This window comes from Natator depressus, chromosome 1, assembly GCF_965152275.1.
Source record: "Natator depressus isolate rNatDep1 chromosome 1, rNatDep2.hap1, whole genome shotgun sequence".
Classification (NCBI taxonomy): Eukaryota; Metazoa; Chordata; order Testudines; family Cheloniidae; genus Natator; species Natator depressus.
In genome coordinates, this window is record NC_134234.1 from 191,658,064 (window position 1) to 191,675,450 (window position 17,387).

A 17,387-nucleotide genomic window follows, 5' to 3' on the forward strand; every position below is an offset into this window, starting at 1 on the left:
CAAGAGCTCCCATTCTCCCAGTAAGAGTGAGACCAGGGGAAAGGTACAATCTATTGTGGGTCTCCCTTGGCAACAAGAGAGACATACCTGGAGGGAGAAGGAATGGCTTCTGGGTTTCTCCACTGAAGGAGGAGGAGGAGTGGTTGGAAACCTGCCCAGCCTGCTTAAGAAGCCCCTGGAGAAATAGGGGGCTTGGGAACATTAACACTGGCCTGCTGTGGGGAACTTCAGGGAAGGAATCATTTACTTTTTATATCATTTTTTTTCTGTTGACTTTGCTACAGAACCTTGGGAAGACCGTGGGAGTGAAATGACCAGTCCAGGCTGGTGAACAGTTGCACTCTGGGACAATCTCCAGGAGGGATGGGCTTTGTTTTAACTGAATATACCAGTGAGGGGGGAAGCAGAGGCAGTGACCACATCCAACATGGCAGCTTAAGCCACAGAAACAGATGGTTTCAAACGCAGTAGTGTCACGCTTGCCAGCTCCATTTCCACCCTCTGAGAGGCTGTGCACGTCTGAGCAGGAATCTCCCATGGAGCTGGACTCTGCCAGACAAAGGGAGGAATGGTGCAACGCCCCATACATCTAAGTTCTGGCATCCCAGCTCCCCTCCACCCTACTCTGATTTGCAAGAGAACAGTGACTCTGCATGGATAGGGCCATCTGTGTCCATGGAGAGCGAGGCAGGCTCTGGGACATTGTGTGCGCATGCACACATGCACTTGCATTGGCCAGTGGAAGTCACTGTCTCAGGTGGTCTTCCAGCCAAATACAGGAAACGATCCCAGTGTCCTTTCTTCTTATCCTTACCGCATGGGCTTTCTGTGGATAGGCAGAACCCATCTGTCCTCTGTTCTCTTTGCCACATTGTTGCCCAGGGATCTCAGTTTGTTGTTGTTGTTGTTGCTCTTTAATAGTGCTTCTCTTTTCCCCGTGGAACTTCTTACACCACATTTCCACTTTCTTGCTAGGTGACTTGTATTTTCATAAGGTCAAATATCCCTTTCACAGTCAGCACGTGATCTCATTCAGCCAACTCTTGTATGATTCCTGCCCCATTGCCATGCCATTTCACTCTCTCCCCACCTCACTTCCTTATCCAACACCCTTGGCAAACTCTTGGTAATGTTCCCAAGGGGAAGGGAAAAATAAAAGTGCGTGCCACACATTGGATCTTTTGCAGAGCAGTCTGCACCACTCCAGCTGGCAGCTGGGAGGGAATGACAAGGAAAAGCTGGGAAGAATGTTAAGACTAATTTTAGGAAGATCCATTTAATTTGCATGCATTAGACCTAATTGGTATTCACCATTACTGAACATTGACTGTTGACAGACAACTCCTAATTTATATGTAAAACTGTTGCCAGTTTAGAGTTGTAAATATTAAATAGTGTAGTTAGTGGTTACAGAGCATAATTCTTATTTTTTTATTACTAGATATTTGCAGAGAGTATGGCTGCCTAACTTTGGAAATGGAAACATGCACCCTAGTTTGACAATGTACAGGGTGTCTGGAAATGCTGTGTCCCTGATGTTTTTCTTTGCAGCTATACCACAAGCCACTTTACCTTATCTGCCCTGAGTGCTGCTCACTCTTGTTTCTTCCTCCATAACTTCTAGCTGATGGGACAAATATACACACAAGGTTCTTTTGTGGGTAACCTCAGCCTTATTTCAAACCTCCCGATAGGCTTTTGTAACACATGATAATGGTGAAGGGTTCCTGTCTGATAAACAAGAGGGAGAATGTTAAAGGGATAGAAGAGATATGGTGTTAATAGGTGCAAAAGATATTATTAATCCAGGCTCTTGACCCAAAACCTACATACTGGTTAGACACTAGAACAGAGGTCCACTTTACAGCTACATTTGCATGCACAATTACTATAGCTGTATATTGTAAATAATGGTCTCCATCTTGCAAAATGCTGAGCCCAATCTTGTTACTACTATGTAAAAACATAAGAACGGCCATACTAGATAGGACCAAAGGTCCCTCTAGCCCAGTATCCTGTCTTCCCGCAGTGGCCAATACCAGGGAATGAACAGAACAGGGCAATTATTGAGCGATCCATCCCCTGTCATCCAGCCACAGTTTCTGGCAATCAGAGGCTAGGGACATCCAAGGCATGGGGTTGCATCCCTGACCATCTTGGCTAATAGCCATTGATGGACCTACCCACCATGTATTTATCTAATTCTTTTTGAAGCACAATATAGTTTGGCCTTCACAACATCCCCTGGCACAGAGGTCCACAGAGTTGACTGAGGGTTGTGTGAAGAAGTACTTTCTTCTGTTTGTCTGTTTGTTTGCTGCCTTTTAAGTTCATTGCATGACCCCTGGTTCTTTTGTTGTGTGATAGAATAAATAACACTTCCCGATTCACTTTCTCCACACCAGTCAAGGCCTCTATCACATCCCCTCTTAGTCGTCTCTTTTCCAAAATGAAAAGTCCCAGTCTTTTTTATCTCTCTTCATATGGAAGGTGTTCCATTCCCCTTGTCTCTTCTTCTTTCTTTCTTTTTTTTTTTTTGGCCCTTCTCTCCTTTTCCAATTCTAATATATATATTTTTGAGATGGGGTGACCAGAACTGCACACGTACCATGGATTTACACAGTGGCATTATGATATTTTCTATCTTATTATCTATTCCTCCCTAATCGTTCCTAACATTCTGTTAGCTTTTTGGGCTGCTGCTCCACATTGAGCAGATATTTTTCCCAGAACTATCCACAGTGACTCCAAGATCTCTTTCTTGAGTTGGAACAGCTAATTTAGACCCCATCATTTTGTATGGATAGTTGTGATTGTGTTTTCCAGTGCGCATTACTTCTGCATTTATCAACACTGAATTTCATCTGCCATTTTGTTACCCTGTTTTGTGAGAGCCCTTTTTAACTCTTCACTGTCTGCTTTGGACTTCACCATCTTGAGTAATTTGTATCAATTGCAAGTTTTGCCACCTCACTGTTTAGCCCTTTTTCCAGATCATTTATGAACGTGTTAAACAGCACTGTTCCCAGTACAGATCCCTAGGGGACACCTTCTTTCCCTATGATGTGGAGCTATCAAGTCATGTTGTAAGCCTGTGGGCAAGGTGAAACAATAGTACCCAAAATGAGAAAGTGACATTTTTTTCAACAGTTCCAGAAACACTGCAACATGGTTATGACTACAGTTTAAGTTAATTTCAACACCATAATGTGGTGTTTATTGATCAAAGCTGCCAAACAACAATGTATTAAAAGATTTTTTAAAGGTTTTGCATGAGCAAGTTTTTGGTTTCTTTCAGAAATGATTAAGCTGTTTAGCAAATGATCATCATCTGGCAAAAATGATGACTATCAACATTTTTCAATATACTAACATGAAATGTTTTCACATTGCATATTCTTAATTGTCAAAGTATCTCACAAATGATAACAGTTTTCTATATTTTCAATTGAAATTTGCTGTCCAGATCAGTCTCACATTGAAGATTGTGTGCCAGTAGCAGTAGACTGTGTGCCCATAGCTTGTACTGCACAGTGGGTAGATATAAATGTATGTGAATTACTAATGTAATGCTGCCCCATTTGTAAACGCCATCTGAAAAATGATAGTTTATTCCTACCTTTTGTTTCCTGTCTTTTAACTGGTTACATGAGAGGACCTTCCCTCTTACCCCATGACTTCTCACTTTGCTTCAGGGCTTTTGGTGAGGGACCTTGTCAAAGACTTTCTGAAAGTCCAAGTACACTATAGCCCCTGGATCACCCTGGTCCACATGTTTGTTGACCCCCTCAAGGAATAGATGGATTCCATAGATTGGCAAGGCATGATTTCGCTTTACAAAAGTTCTGTTGGCTCTTCCCCAACAAATCATGTTAATTCTATTTTGATAATTCTATTCTTTACTATACTGTCAATCAATTTGCCTGGGACTGAAGTTAGTCTTACAGGTCTGTAATTGACAGGATAGCTTCTGGAGACTTTTTTTAAAAATTGGCATCACATTAGCTATCCTCCAGTCATCTGGTAAAGAAGCCGATTTAAATGATAGCTTACATACCACAGTTAGTAGTTCTGCAATTTCATATTTGAGTTCAGAACTCTTGGGTGAATACCATCTGGTACTGGTGACTTATTACTGTTTAATGTATCAATTTGTTCCAAAACCTCCTCTCCTGACACCTAATCTAGGACAATTCCTCAGATTTGTCACCTAAAAAGAATGGCTGAGGTGTAGGAATCTCCTTCACATCCTCTGCAGTGAAGACTGACGCAAAGAATTCATTTATCTTCTCTGCAATGGCCTTATCTCTCGGGAGTGCTTCTTTGGCACCTCAATCATTCAGTGGCCCCACTCACTGTTTGGCAGGCTTCCTGCTTCTGATGTACTTTTAAAAAATTGCTGTTGTTTTTTGAGTCTTTGGCTAGTTGTTCTTCAAATTTATTTTTAGCCTGCTTAATTAGACTTTTACATTTGACTTGACAGAGTTTATGTTCCTTTCTATTTTCCTCAATGGGAACGAACTTCCAATTTTTAATGTCTATGAGGTTACTCTGGTGTGTAGTGTTTAGCATGTGCTTAAATGTTCTGATGGATTAGGGCTACTGTGCTCAGCATCTTGCAGGATGAAGTCCTATCCAAATACATATTATGAATTACTACACAACACTATCATACGATCTGAAAAGATGACAATTGAACATGCAAATAGTTACTTAGGTATCTAACCAGCTATTGGACACTTAGTTATACAATTCGCGTATGCAGCTATGATAACTGGCCATGAAAGTATCACTTCTGCGCATGGGTCTAAGACCTCTTTTTAACAATTTGGCCTTATATTTCTTATAAATAAATGAATGAGCAGTAAGGACTATAATAGTTTTTGTAAGAGAAAGGACCTTGAATAGACCAGGCAATGTCCTGTCAATCAAATCTTGTGAATTTCAGTTCAGACCAATCCCATAATGCCCCCACACAATGCCATTTCACAGATTACAAATGGAAATATTGAACTAGCTCTTTTATTAACCACACTCCAAGTGGCCTATCCTGATTCCCTGTCCTGGGATAGTAGTTACAACAGCTGCAGTATGTTGCTCCTCTGATATATCAGGAGAGTCTGTTCATTAGAGAGCACAGGTCCCCTGGACTTCTTCTCATGGAGCTGATGATGATTTATTATAAATAATCCTGAATATCAGGCCATGGAGGCCACCATTCTTACTATTTTATACTTTCCTTTCAGTTACTCGCCCACCATTGGCAAAGATAATCAAACTTGACATGGATTGTCCAGAATAGATAAGGATGCCAGAGGACTGGAGTCTTTAGCACCAAGGAGGTGCCTTGGAGAATTTCTTTCCATGGAAACTTTAGAGCTCTCTATAGGTTATTACTTTTCACTTGCCCTTCCCACACAAATCTACCAGATGGAGAAAATCCTTAACCTAAGGCTTAAGCTTCCGCTTATTTACAGTTGCTTTAATTTACTTTCCCTATTAACGTTCTTTATCCTAAATTAAGATTATTTCCCATTTATGGTATTTTCCTAGTTGTGTTGTTGTTATACTAAGCTGAATAAAGCTGTTTTCCACTGAAAACAGCATTTCCCCTTTGTTTTTATACTTTCTGAATATAGGTGGGTGGCAATTTTCCAAAATGGGCCATATTTTTGGAGTTTTATGTACCCACCCTACACACACCCACATCATATATCATTTGAAAACTTATTTTATGTAAGTTTAGAGTGATGTGATGTGGAGCTATCAACTGATGTTGTAAGCCTATAGGGAAGGTGAACCCATGGTACCAAAATGAGAAAGTGTCATTTTTTCAACAGTTCCAGACACAGTGCAACATGGTTGTGACTACAGTTTTTACTGTTTGTTAATTTCAGCACCATAACATGATGTTTATTGATCAAAGCTGCCAAACAACAATGTATTAAAAGATTTTTATTGGTTTTGCATGGACAAGTATTATTTTTCCAGAAATGATTAAGCTATTTTGCATTTGGCAAAAATGGTGACTATCAACACTTTGCAATATACTAACATGAAATGTTTTCACATCACACATTCTTAATTGTCAAAGTATCTCACAAGTGATTATAGCAGTTTTCTATATCTTCAGTTGAAATTTGCTGTCCAGATCAGTCTCACAGTGAAGATTGTGTGCCAGTAGATTGCATGCCCATAGCTTGTACTGCATAGTGGGTAGATATAAATGTATGTGAATTACTAATCTAATGCTGCTCCATTTATAAACTTTTCTACATACAATGTAGCATCTAGTCTACCTGATAGAAGGTTTTAATTTGTAATTGCCTATGCATGCAGAACTAGTTTCTAGAATATTTTAAAGCTATCGTTTTAATTCATTGATTCTTATGCAGAGGTCAGTATTACTGTTAGATATAACAATACACATCTTCAAATTAGGCTTCAGTCAAAGTGCTCCTTAAACAAAAATGACAATTTTGATACTAACGTATGTGGCGGTTCGATGACAAGACAGAACACAGCTTTTAGCAAGCAAGCGGCTGGTCTCTGCTAACAGGCTTCTGCCTGTCAGCTTTCCACCTTCCCCTTTATTCTCTCTCTCCCCCCGCGCATTACATTCTCCAACAGATAAAAGGAATACACTGGCTTTGTTTAACATTCTTATTTACCAATTTCTATCTACCGCATTCCTTGCTCTTGGGCCTTGAGCCCAGTCCTGAGAGGCTTCCCATAGTTCATGTCATCTGGGCGAGATTCCAAGGTTGATGCCCTTGAGAGGAGCTGTGTGTGCACAGGTCCAGCACAACACTCCAGGTGTGCCCTGAATGTTGCCAAGTGCATAAACCTTGTATGAATCCTATATCCCCTCCTTTTTTGTTTATTTGTGCTCGGCCATCTCATGGTAGCCATCAATTTGCATTTGCAAGCCAATTAACTCCCGGACAGACAAGGTCATAACTCGTGGAGCCTGCCAGGGCGGGTCTCAACAAAGCCTTAACAAAAAGGAAATACATTGCACACAGCAACAGCAAAAAATAAGCTTAAGAAGGTAAAGTGTAATTGGCCGGGCCCCAATTAGCCATGCTAGAGTACTGGGAAGAGAGGTTCAAGTAAGCGGCGAGCATCATCTCATTCCCAGTTTCCTCAGGGTGATGACATCCTGGAATAAGGCACGTACCTAACAATTCTTCAGCTGCTACAAAATCAAATAAACAAAAGTGGGTAACATTTGCTATTGAAGCCAATCTTTCCCATAGGTTATATGTCATTCGGGCCCGTAACGGAGGAAGCGCTCCCGAATCAACCCCTCCAGGAAATAGCAGGCACAAAAGGCATACAATCAGTACAGAATTAGCAGTAATTTGGGCGAGAATTGCCACAAACAAAGTCTCAAGAGTCTCTGGCTGTTGGTTTGCTGCCAGTCTTCGTTGAGCCGCGGCGACCAATGCTTTTACTGCTCCCCATGTCACGGGCTGGCTTGGGACGCTACGTCTCCTCCGTCTCCGTCCCGTCGTTGTCGACCTGGGAGGCACCGCGTTCTCCTCCAAGGTCAGCTGAAACGCCAGTATGGGGTTCAACAGCCCCTGGTGCCACGCCATGCTGTTTCAGTGCTGGTCGCACACACCGGGCCAGAACCCACAACGGTCCTGCAGGGAGAGACACAGCAGCATATCCCCGACCCCAAGTGATTAGAGGTACTGGGCCCAGCCACTGCGGATCGGGCAGCTGACGGTAATAGACACACGGTCTTTCCAGTACCTCGGATTTGTGAAAATGCCGATCCGCGGGGGTCTGCTGATCTGCGTTCAGCATTAAATTATTTAAAGTAAACAAAAGAATATGCATTTGTTGCTGAATGTCTCCTAAGGTTCGGAGACGCAGCTCCCCTTGTTTTAATTGTTTGTCAAGCAAGGTTTTTAGCGTGCGGTTTGCACATCCAACAATGGCTTGGCCTGTGGAATTATAAGGGATCCCGTGTTTGAGACAGACGTCCCATTGGGCACAAAAGGTGGAGAGGGCTGTGGAGCAATAGGCTGGGGCATTATCCGTTTTTATCTGGCTCGGGTGACCCATAACAGCAAAACAGGCTAGCAAATGGTGAATAACTTTGGGAGTGGCTACCCCACGCTGTGGGGTCGCCCAAAGGAATCCCAAATAGGTATCAATGAAAACATGTAAAAACGAATAGGGGCGGAATTGTGGCACGTGAGTGACATCCATTTGCCACAGCTGATTCGCTGCGGTACCTCTGGGGTTAACGGCATAAGAAAAGGTAGGGGCAGCAGCAGCACAGTGGGGGCAGGAACGAACAATAGAACGTGCATGATCAGCAGGAATATGAAACTGTCGGGCCAAAACAGAGGCAGACTGATGAAAAAAGGCATGGCTTTCAATGGGGTCAGAAAAAAGGGAATTTACCTGATCACATAACGCGCGATCGGCGCGCACATTGCCTTCAGTGAGTAGCCCAGGCAGAGGGGTATGACTGCGAATATAAGCAACAAAATAAGGGGAATTATGAGTGGTGAGGAGATACTGTAAGGACAGAAACAGGCAAAGGAGGTCCGCATCGACCTGAGGGGTAATGAGGGCAAGGGGTAAATGATCAATTACCTGATAAACATAATGCGTGTCCACAATCAAATTAAAGGGACAATCAGCAAAAAATTGAAAGGCCAAAATAACAGCAGCTAGTTCCAAGGACTAGTAATTTCTCCAAGTGCTGTGCATGCAAATATTGTTGTACAAGTGAATGAAGCGCTTTCAGCTTTTCTAGAGGGAGGGGCCACTGGTCAATCCATACGGGCTCTAAGGATTGCCATACCAATGGTAATGCGGATGGCAAGGTGGGTGAGGGAGGATTTTTGGCCATTATATATTAATATCGAGGATGGTGTCCAGCTTTGTAAGTAAATCACGGCCCCAAATATTGAGGTGGACAGGGAGTACAAAAGGGCGGATTGTAGCAAGGGCACAGCCTCCTGGTTTAGAGACCGTGACCCAAGACAAACTTTGGCGCCCGGGTTTGCTACCCCCGATCCCCCACAACTCTTTAGAAGGAACTGTTGGCCAACCGACCGGCCACTCCGGATCACGAATCACCGTAACGTCAGCTCCAGTGTCCACCAGCCCTGTAAAAGGAACATTATTTAAGAGAAGTGTTAACTGAGGTTTCGAGGGGCGGACCGACATTGTTAGAGCAACAAGTGGAGAGGACGTGTTGTGAGACGGCAACTGAGACAGCGTTGATCCAAAGCCGCCTCCGCCCTGGGCTCGATCCTCTGCGGCTGGCACCTGATAGGGGACTAAAATCAATTGCGCAATTGACCCTCCATGCGGGAGCGACTGCGGAAGATGGGTCCACACCTGAACCTTAATAACGCCGGTGTAATCGGCGTCAATGACCCCTGGGATGACAAAAAAACCCTGTTTCCCAGCGTGTGAGCGAGGGAGAACCAGAGCCACAAATCCGTCAGGGAGAGGTCCCGTCACCTGCGTAGGTATGGCGCAGACCTCCCCCGGCAACTGAAAATCAGCGTCCTCCTGCATAATCAAATCAAGCCCTGCACTTCCGGCAGTCGCCGCCCTCATGGAGTCTATGGATATTAAGGCAGAGGAACAGTTGTCTGAGTGGGAAACACCCCCGTTTGGCCCTGGGTTCGGGGGGGACCCGTCGTGCGGTTTCCCGACCCGCTACGACACTGATTAGCCCAGTGATAGCCCTTCCGACACTTGGGGCACTTCTTTGAGGGGCAGGCGGGTGCCGTCGATGAGTGGCACTCCCGCTGAAAGTGACCCTCCTTACCACAGCGGTAACAACGCTTCCCCTTCTTCCTGCTTTTCCGCAGGGCGGCGGCCAGAACCCCAGCTTTATGTGCTTGGGTTCCGATGTTTTGGCACGCCCGCAGCATGTCCGACAGCTCTAGAATTCCAGAGGCTTGTGCAGCCTGGAGAGCACGGCAGCAATCCTCGTTCGCATTTTCAACCGCCATTTTTAACAGGATCTCCTGAGCTGCTGCAGGGCTATCCACCTGTCGGAGGATTGCCTCCTGCAATCTGTTGGTAAAATCCATAAAGGACTCTGATGCACCCTGACGGATACTGGCAAAGCTTTTGGTAGGCTTGCCTGAATCCGGGACCTTCCGGAAAGCATGCTGGGCGCAGGTGGAAATCACGGGGAAGACGGCCTGAGGGAGTTGAGACTGCAGCTGAACAGTAGCAAACTGGCCCTCCCCTGCCAACTGCTCATAAATGATACCTTGCTCTCTATATACCTGGGCTTGGCGTTCCACCATCTGCCGATACTCACTAAGCCAAATAACATACTGACTAGGTGTCAGCATCATGCGCAACAGCGCCTTCCAGTCTTCAGGGATCAGGGTGTACCCACTACCTAGCCCTTCAATGAGACCACGTACATACGTGCTAGTCAGGCCGAACTCGCGAATCGCTTTCTTTACCTCCCGGATCACCGAGTAGGGCAAACTGACCCAGTTTGCAACCTGGTTGCCCTGGCCATCATCCTGCCAGGTCACCGGACAAACTGAGACCAGATCAGCCAGCTCCTCTGCTGTAAGATCTGAGCGAGTCTTCGCTGCGTGAACCATTTGTTGCACCAGCGAAAGCCCCTGAGCAGACGCAGACGACCCCCCGGGGGGCCCCGGAGCATGGGGCCCCACGGGGGGATGGTAATCACACACCAACTCCGGTGGGGAAGGCCAGGGAGGCGGTGGTAATAGAGGCACTGGGGGCGAAGCAGGGGGAGGGATGGTTACAGGAGCGGACGGGGGTGGCGGGATCAGCATCCCCCCTGTTGGCGCGGGAGAGGGCCTTTCTGAGGCGACACACTGTGTTGCATCGGTAGGAGGGGGGAGAGCTGCAGGAGCCGACGGGCGTGGCGAAATTACCAGCCTCGCATGAGAGGGTCTGTCCGAGGTGACACGCTGTATCGCGTCACGGCAGAGGTGCCAGGCATGTAAAGCCTGCACTGGCGCCCGAGGCTCTTTGTGCAATGTCTGGCCCAACCGCTCCCAGTCCGCTAGCTTAAGGGTTCCGGCTTCAGGGTATCACGGGCATTGGGCACTCATCTCCTGTAGCAGGAGAGTGAGTTCTCGAGTGGGGCAGTCATGCTGAGCCTTACGCAGCAAATACTGTAGCTCATTGCGGTGTTGCACTTGCAAAGCAGAGAGGGAGCTTCCCATACTTACCACAATGAAAAATACTCACCGGGATCCGCGAAGCGGATGAGTGACGCGTCTGAAACCCTTGCCGGGCGAGGTGAGTGCTGAGGGCCCCCTCATTTGGGCGCCAGTTGTGGCGGTTCAATGACAAGACAGAACACAGCTTTTAGCAAGCAAGCAGCTGGTCTCTGCTAACAGGCTTCTGCCTGTCAGCTTTCCACCTTCCCCTTTATTCTCTCTCTCCCCCCCCGCGCATTACATTCTCCAACAGATAAAAGGAATACACTGGCTTTGTTTAACATTCTTATTTACCAATTTCTATCTACCGCATTCCTTGCCCTCGGGCCTTGAGCCAAGTCCTGAGAGGCTTCCCACGGTTCATGTCATCTGGGCAAGATTCCAAGGTTGATGCCCTTGAGAGGAGCTGTGTGTGCACAGGTCCAGCACAACACTCCGGGTGTGCCCTGAATGTTGCCAAGCGCATAAACCTTGTATGAATCCTACAAACGTATAGCTCTAATTTATATCTGGTAGTGTAGTGGTAATCCTAACAATATACTCTGGAAATTTTACCTCTACAGAGAAGTGAAAGTGCATTAAGACATGGAGGTAAAAGCCTCTTAAAGCTTACATCAAAGAGAAAAAGACTCCCCACAAACTCAAAAATGTCTTATTTGCCAAGAAAATCAAAAGAATGAAAAACTGTCAAACGCTACCAGGACACAAGGCTGTGAAGCTGGCAGCAGAAGCCAGGAGAGATTAACTATAATTGGTGGCTACTGGATGAGTTTCCTAGTTTAGATGATGTGCCACCAATACTCTATCACAGGCATTGCTCTCAGAAATACACAATCAAGTTGAATTTGGCACATGTCGGAATAGCATTTAATCCAGGAAAGAAAAGAGACTCTGAATCTGATCAGAGAACATTATGTTCACCTATAACCACAAGAGCAAGAACATCTTCAGCGATTGGTCCTGTTGCATTGTTTGATTGAGAAAAAACATACAAGAAAGACAAGAAACTTCATAAAATAGAAACATTTGCAAGACCTACCAAACTAAGAGAAGCAGCAGCTCAAAGAGGAGATGATGACATGTTGCACAGAATATCTGTGGAAGACTTGATTGCTAAGGATGCAGTTTTTCACTCAGCACTGCATTTCTACCTATGTGAGTAAAACAAATCCTAAAGCAAAACCATCCAGTTACTCTGCAACAATACAATCAACCTTGTGACATTGCACTTTATCAGCTGATTGAAGAGAGAGAGACAATGATCTTATATTCAACAAGGCGGCTCTTCTGTCCTAGCTGCTGCAAAGATCTAAAGCCCTACTTCCCTGAACTGTAGAAACGGCAAGGTATCCCAGTAGCAAATTACAGGCAAGATTATAAAAACATTATGCAATTTCATTCCATGCAATTTCATTCCATGCACCCAGCCATGTTCCTGATTTCTGCTCCACTCCTGTCTCATCCCTGCTTTTGCTCCTGTTCCCACTGTGCTCCTGCTCCATGCTTTATCCTTGCCTCTCCTCCAAATCCCACCCTTACACCTTGCTTCCAACCATCAGTTATCAGTCCTGGCTTCAGCCCTGGCCTCTGACCTCTGGCTTGACCCTTGGCCTTTGGTATCTGCCAAATGTTTTGTGGACATTCTTCTAGTGAGTGAGCCTGATGAACAGCTTTCAAATGAACAAGTGGTTTTGTATAATGCCACTTGAATCTTTCGATTGGTAATAGCCAAAATGAAAGCCTCCAAATATTATCCAAAGCTAGGAGATTGTAGTTTACAGAGATCAGCTACTTTTGTGCCCCAGTTGGTGCCGGAGTTTGTTTTTTATCTTATAGATAAAGAGGCATTAATTCAGCCAGCAATGAATATCATCCTTCAGAAGATATTCAATGAAGGTGCCTTTCAGTTGTGAAGTTTAATAGTGCCAAAATTATCACGCAATTGCATGTAAGCTTTACTGCACAACACTACCAGGAGTTTGAGTCTTGTAATTTAATTGACATGCTACACCTTCATGGATTGTACATCAATTTTGATGAGCTGAGGCAGTTTATCACTAGTGCTGCAAACACTGAAGTAGAAAGACTCCAGGGAGGTGTGTTCATTCCAAATGGAATTGTACCACTGCATGCTGGTAATCTCATCCATGAAGGAGATGATTATGTCTCTATCAATCTAGAGACCACTGATGGAAAGAATACCTTCCATTCAACGGCAAAAGTGGTATTTCAAGAACAGTATGCAGATAGTTCAGGATCACAAGAAATATCATAGAAGCATGAGAAAGAAAAGTCACTTACTCTCCCCCAGCAATCAAAATCTCTTATGCATTGTACAGCATTTGAAAAACCAGAACACATCCAGAACCAGCTCACTCACAACTCTTGTCACCTGCAAATGAACAATGTCCAAGATCTGTCCTAGTGTCTTTTAAAGACTACCACCTCGGAATATTCTACCACTGTCAAATGATGCTGATATTGGTCATACTCAGGTTATTCCAGTTTGGAGTAGTTTCAACCACAAGCTTACAACAAAGAAGAGAAACTACACAGCAGTTGCATGTGCACCTATTGTGGATTCCAAACTAGCTGTCATGGCCACTGTCTATAGGACAATGCTAAAATTAAGGAAATGTCAGCAGCTCTAGGACAGCAGCATGCCGTTCAGACCTCAGCAGCTGAATGCTGTTGCTCAGCAAGGAAATGGACTCTCTCAAATTAACTTGATACCAATATGATTCACCTGAGTGGTTTTCACACCCTGTGCTGTTTTACTGAATGCACTGGGAAATTTTGGGGAGACCCAGGATTGCTAGACTTTATTGATTCTGATGTGTATGCAGCTTGTAATGAAGAGCAAATGCTTTCTGGTAAGCTATTCAACCATGCTTGATGTGGCCTGAGTGCTCTGAAACATTATTCATTTGTTAAGTGGTTTAAGCAGATGGGGGGTACTCATGTAGTTCTAGCATTTGTTTGGCAAATGGTGGCTGACACGCAAAAGGTGTTTGAGTCTGAAGACACTGAGTCCTTACAACATGTCATTAAAGAGCCTGAAGATGCTGTAACTCAGCATATGCTACCACTTCTGGAGGAAGTTCTGACATGGGGGATGCCCAGTCTCCTACATTCAAGTTCTGGGATTGTTTTTTCCAGGATAGGCAGATGCTACTTCTAAATGTCCAGACAAGCCAAGAAGGTGATTAGAAACTTCACATACATATACACAGCATGCCATGTTTCCATATTTCTTTGCTGCAAACAGGCCCAGCTACACCAAGTAGATACCCATCTACATTCCTGATGTGTTAAATCTCCATGAAGAAATACACAGTGCCTTTGAATCTGGGGAATTTGCTGTGCATCAGACTCCTGGTTCTTTCAATGGAATTTGGAGTGATGTGGGAACAGAGAAAACTGTTAAAGATGGTAGCAGTGTGTGCTCCACTCTTCCCCACTAGCCTTACAAAAACTGCTCATACTCCACCAATTAAGTACCCTGTGATGGGTTCGGTCACAAAGACCCCCTTGGGACTGTCACCTGATGTGCTGAAACTACCTCTGAGCCCGTTTTCCCTGCCAGTTTGGGACTCCAGAACCTTGCCTTGTTGAGCCAGACATGCTAGTCTGCTGCAACACAGACCCAGGTATGGTCCACGCCCCCAAAACTGAAGACTTTAACCAAAAACTGCTCAGCAAGTCACCTATCTCCAGCACCCAGACACCCAGCTCCCAATGAGATCCAAACCTCACATAAATCCGTTTTATTCTGAATAAAGCTTATACAGGGTAAACTCTTAAATTGTCCGCCCTCTATATCACTGATAGAGAGATATGCACAGCTGTTTGCTCCCCCAGGCATTAATCACTTACTCTGGGTTAATTAATAAACAAAAGTGATTTTATTAAGTATGAAAAGTAGAATTTAAGTGGTTTCAAGTAGTAACAGACAGAACAAAGTAAGTTACCAAGCAAAATAAAATGAAACCACACAAGTCTAAGCCTAATACATTAAGAAACTGATTACAGGTAAAATCTCACCCTTAGAGATGTTCCAATAAGCTTCTTTCACAAACTAGACTCCTTCCTAGTCTGGGCCCAATCCTTTCCCCTGGTACAGTTCTTGTTAGTTTCAGCTCAGGTGGTAACTAGGAGATTTCTCATGACTGGCAGCCCCCTTTGTTCTGTTCCACCACCTTTTATAGCTTTGGCACAAGGCGGGAATCCTTTGTCTGTCTTTCTGGGTTCCCACCCTTCCTTCTAAATGGAAAAGCACCAGGTTTAAGATGGATTCCAGTACCATGTAACATGTTCACATGTCCTGTGAGACTTCATTACTCACTGGCTGGCACCCACATATATAGGAAGGCTTACAAGTAAACAGCCATTTACAACCAATTGTCCTAGTTAATGGGAGCCATCAAGATTCTAAGCCACCATTAATGGCCCATGCTTTGCATAGTTACAATAGGACTTCAGAGTAATGCTTCAGATACAAGAATGATACATTCATACAAATAGAATGAACACACTCAGTAGATTATAAGCTTTGTAATGATACCTTTCAAGAGACCTTTTGCATAAAGCATATTCCAGAAACATCATATTCATATTCATAAGCATATTTCCATAAACATATGGAGTGCAATATCACATACACACACTGCACAGTTTATTTAAATTCCCTCCACCAACACCTTTACAGTTTTGTGTGGCAATACTATTTACAATGTCCCTTGTACCATCAGCCCTTTCCCCAGGGTGCAAGAGGAGAAGAGGTCTGCCTTCCTTGAGCTCTAAGTCTGGGCTCAGTCAGCCCCACTCCTCTCTCTCCCTGAACAGTCTTCCTGTACCTTTTCATCAGCCCTCAGCTGATGGGTAAATTAATCCTTTAGTTCACTGGCCTGCCAGCCCTGATTAGCTCATTACATTCTATAACTCAATCAGACCCTCTGGGAGAACCAATTAATGCCAGAGTGATCAGAGTACTGGCTCACCTGCTAGCTACCAGGACTCTGTCACAAAGGCTCAAAAGGCAGCAGTGGGACAGGAGGACTGACAGGAAAGAAGCCAACCCTTGTCAGATGGACCCTCACAAGACATGTCCTGAGTGAAAATGCAGAAGTAATGAGAGAAAGAAGTGGCCTAACAAGGAGTAGTGAAGACAGTCCACAGACTCTGCACTGAAGTGAGATGAAAAGCATGTTACAGCTCTTACCAGTCATGTCACCAACACTATGACAAACTCATTTGACCCCGAATCACATCCAAAGGTGCTTATCAACATATCTACTGGACTGCATATAACATCACATGTGCAAGAATCTCTACTGAAAATAACAGATGTTGGTGAAGAACAAATGGAGAGATTTGTGAGAGGTGCACTTGATTCAATAGGACACACAGTTTCTTCAGCCCAGGTGAAGAAATCTGGCATCAGAACATTTGCTGACAAGGAACAAGAAGACCAAATTTAAGTCTGGCAAGGGAGGAACAATCACAGTAGCTATCCATCCAGAAATTGGGGCTATCCATTCAGAAATTGTTTTCCGCTGAACCCTGTCCTTAGCAAGATGCAGAGATGGTGTTTCAATGGCAACTAATGGAGAAATTAGAAGAACAGAAACTGAATTGGGGCATCAGCTGGAAGCTCAAGCTGAAAGAATTCATGAATTAAGAGCATGCAACAAAGAAAGCACAGCCTACATCAGAGATGCCACGGCTGTTGTATAAATGACGGCTGGAGAGAAATTCCACACACTTGATTAATTGGCTGCTGAGTACTTGAGGCAGGTCCTAAAAGGATTTGACAAAGCTAATTGAAGTATTTGACAGCTATGACAACAGTAACTCTATGAAAACTGAAGAAAAACTGCACTGGACAGGATCTATAGTTGGAAAGAAATACCAGGTGACTGGTGGATGGCCTGTGCCTCCATGGAAAATGTTTCTAAACATTGCATCCAGCAAGCAGTCACTTGTAAAATTCCTTTGTGAATGTATGGTTCAAAATGCACCCGAGCATGTAGAAGCACACCTATCACTAACATTTCTTCCTGCTGGAGGCTTTTCCAATGGTGAAGTAGCAAAGTCCATCATCATTAGAGGTGCTGAAGTCCAAGACTTGAACAATACTCAAGAGGAAGTGGACATAAGGATGCTTTTGGATCTCTGTGCATCAAA

At 44.4% G+C, this 17,387-nt stretch overlaps 1 long non-coding RNA gene across 1 annotated transcript in view; it reads right to left on the reverse strand.

Annotated features, from left to right (window-relative positions):
- Window positions 1–7,258: 7,258 nt before the first annotated feature.
- The window catches only part of LOC141984228 (uncharacterized), a 97,578-nt gene continuing 87,449 nt past the window's right edge, over window positions 7,259–17,387 (reverse strand). Inside the window, exons 2-3 of the long non-coding RNA XR_012638696.1 lie at window positions 8,422–8,488; window positions 7,259–7,649 (exon numbers count right to left, since the gene is read on the reverse strand). This is a non-coding gene — a long non-coding RNA (uncharacterized LOC141984228). The remainder of the gene's footprint in view (window positions 7,650–8,421; window positions 8,489–17,387) is intronic.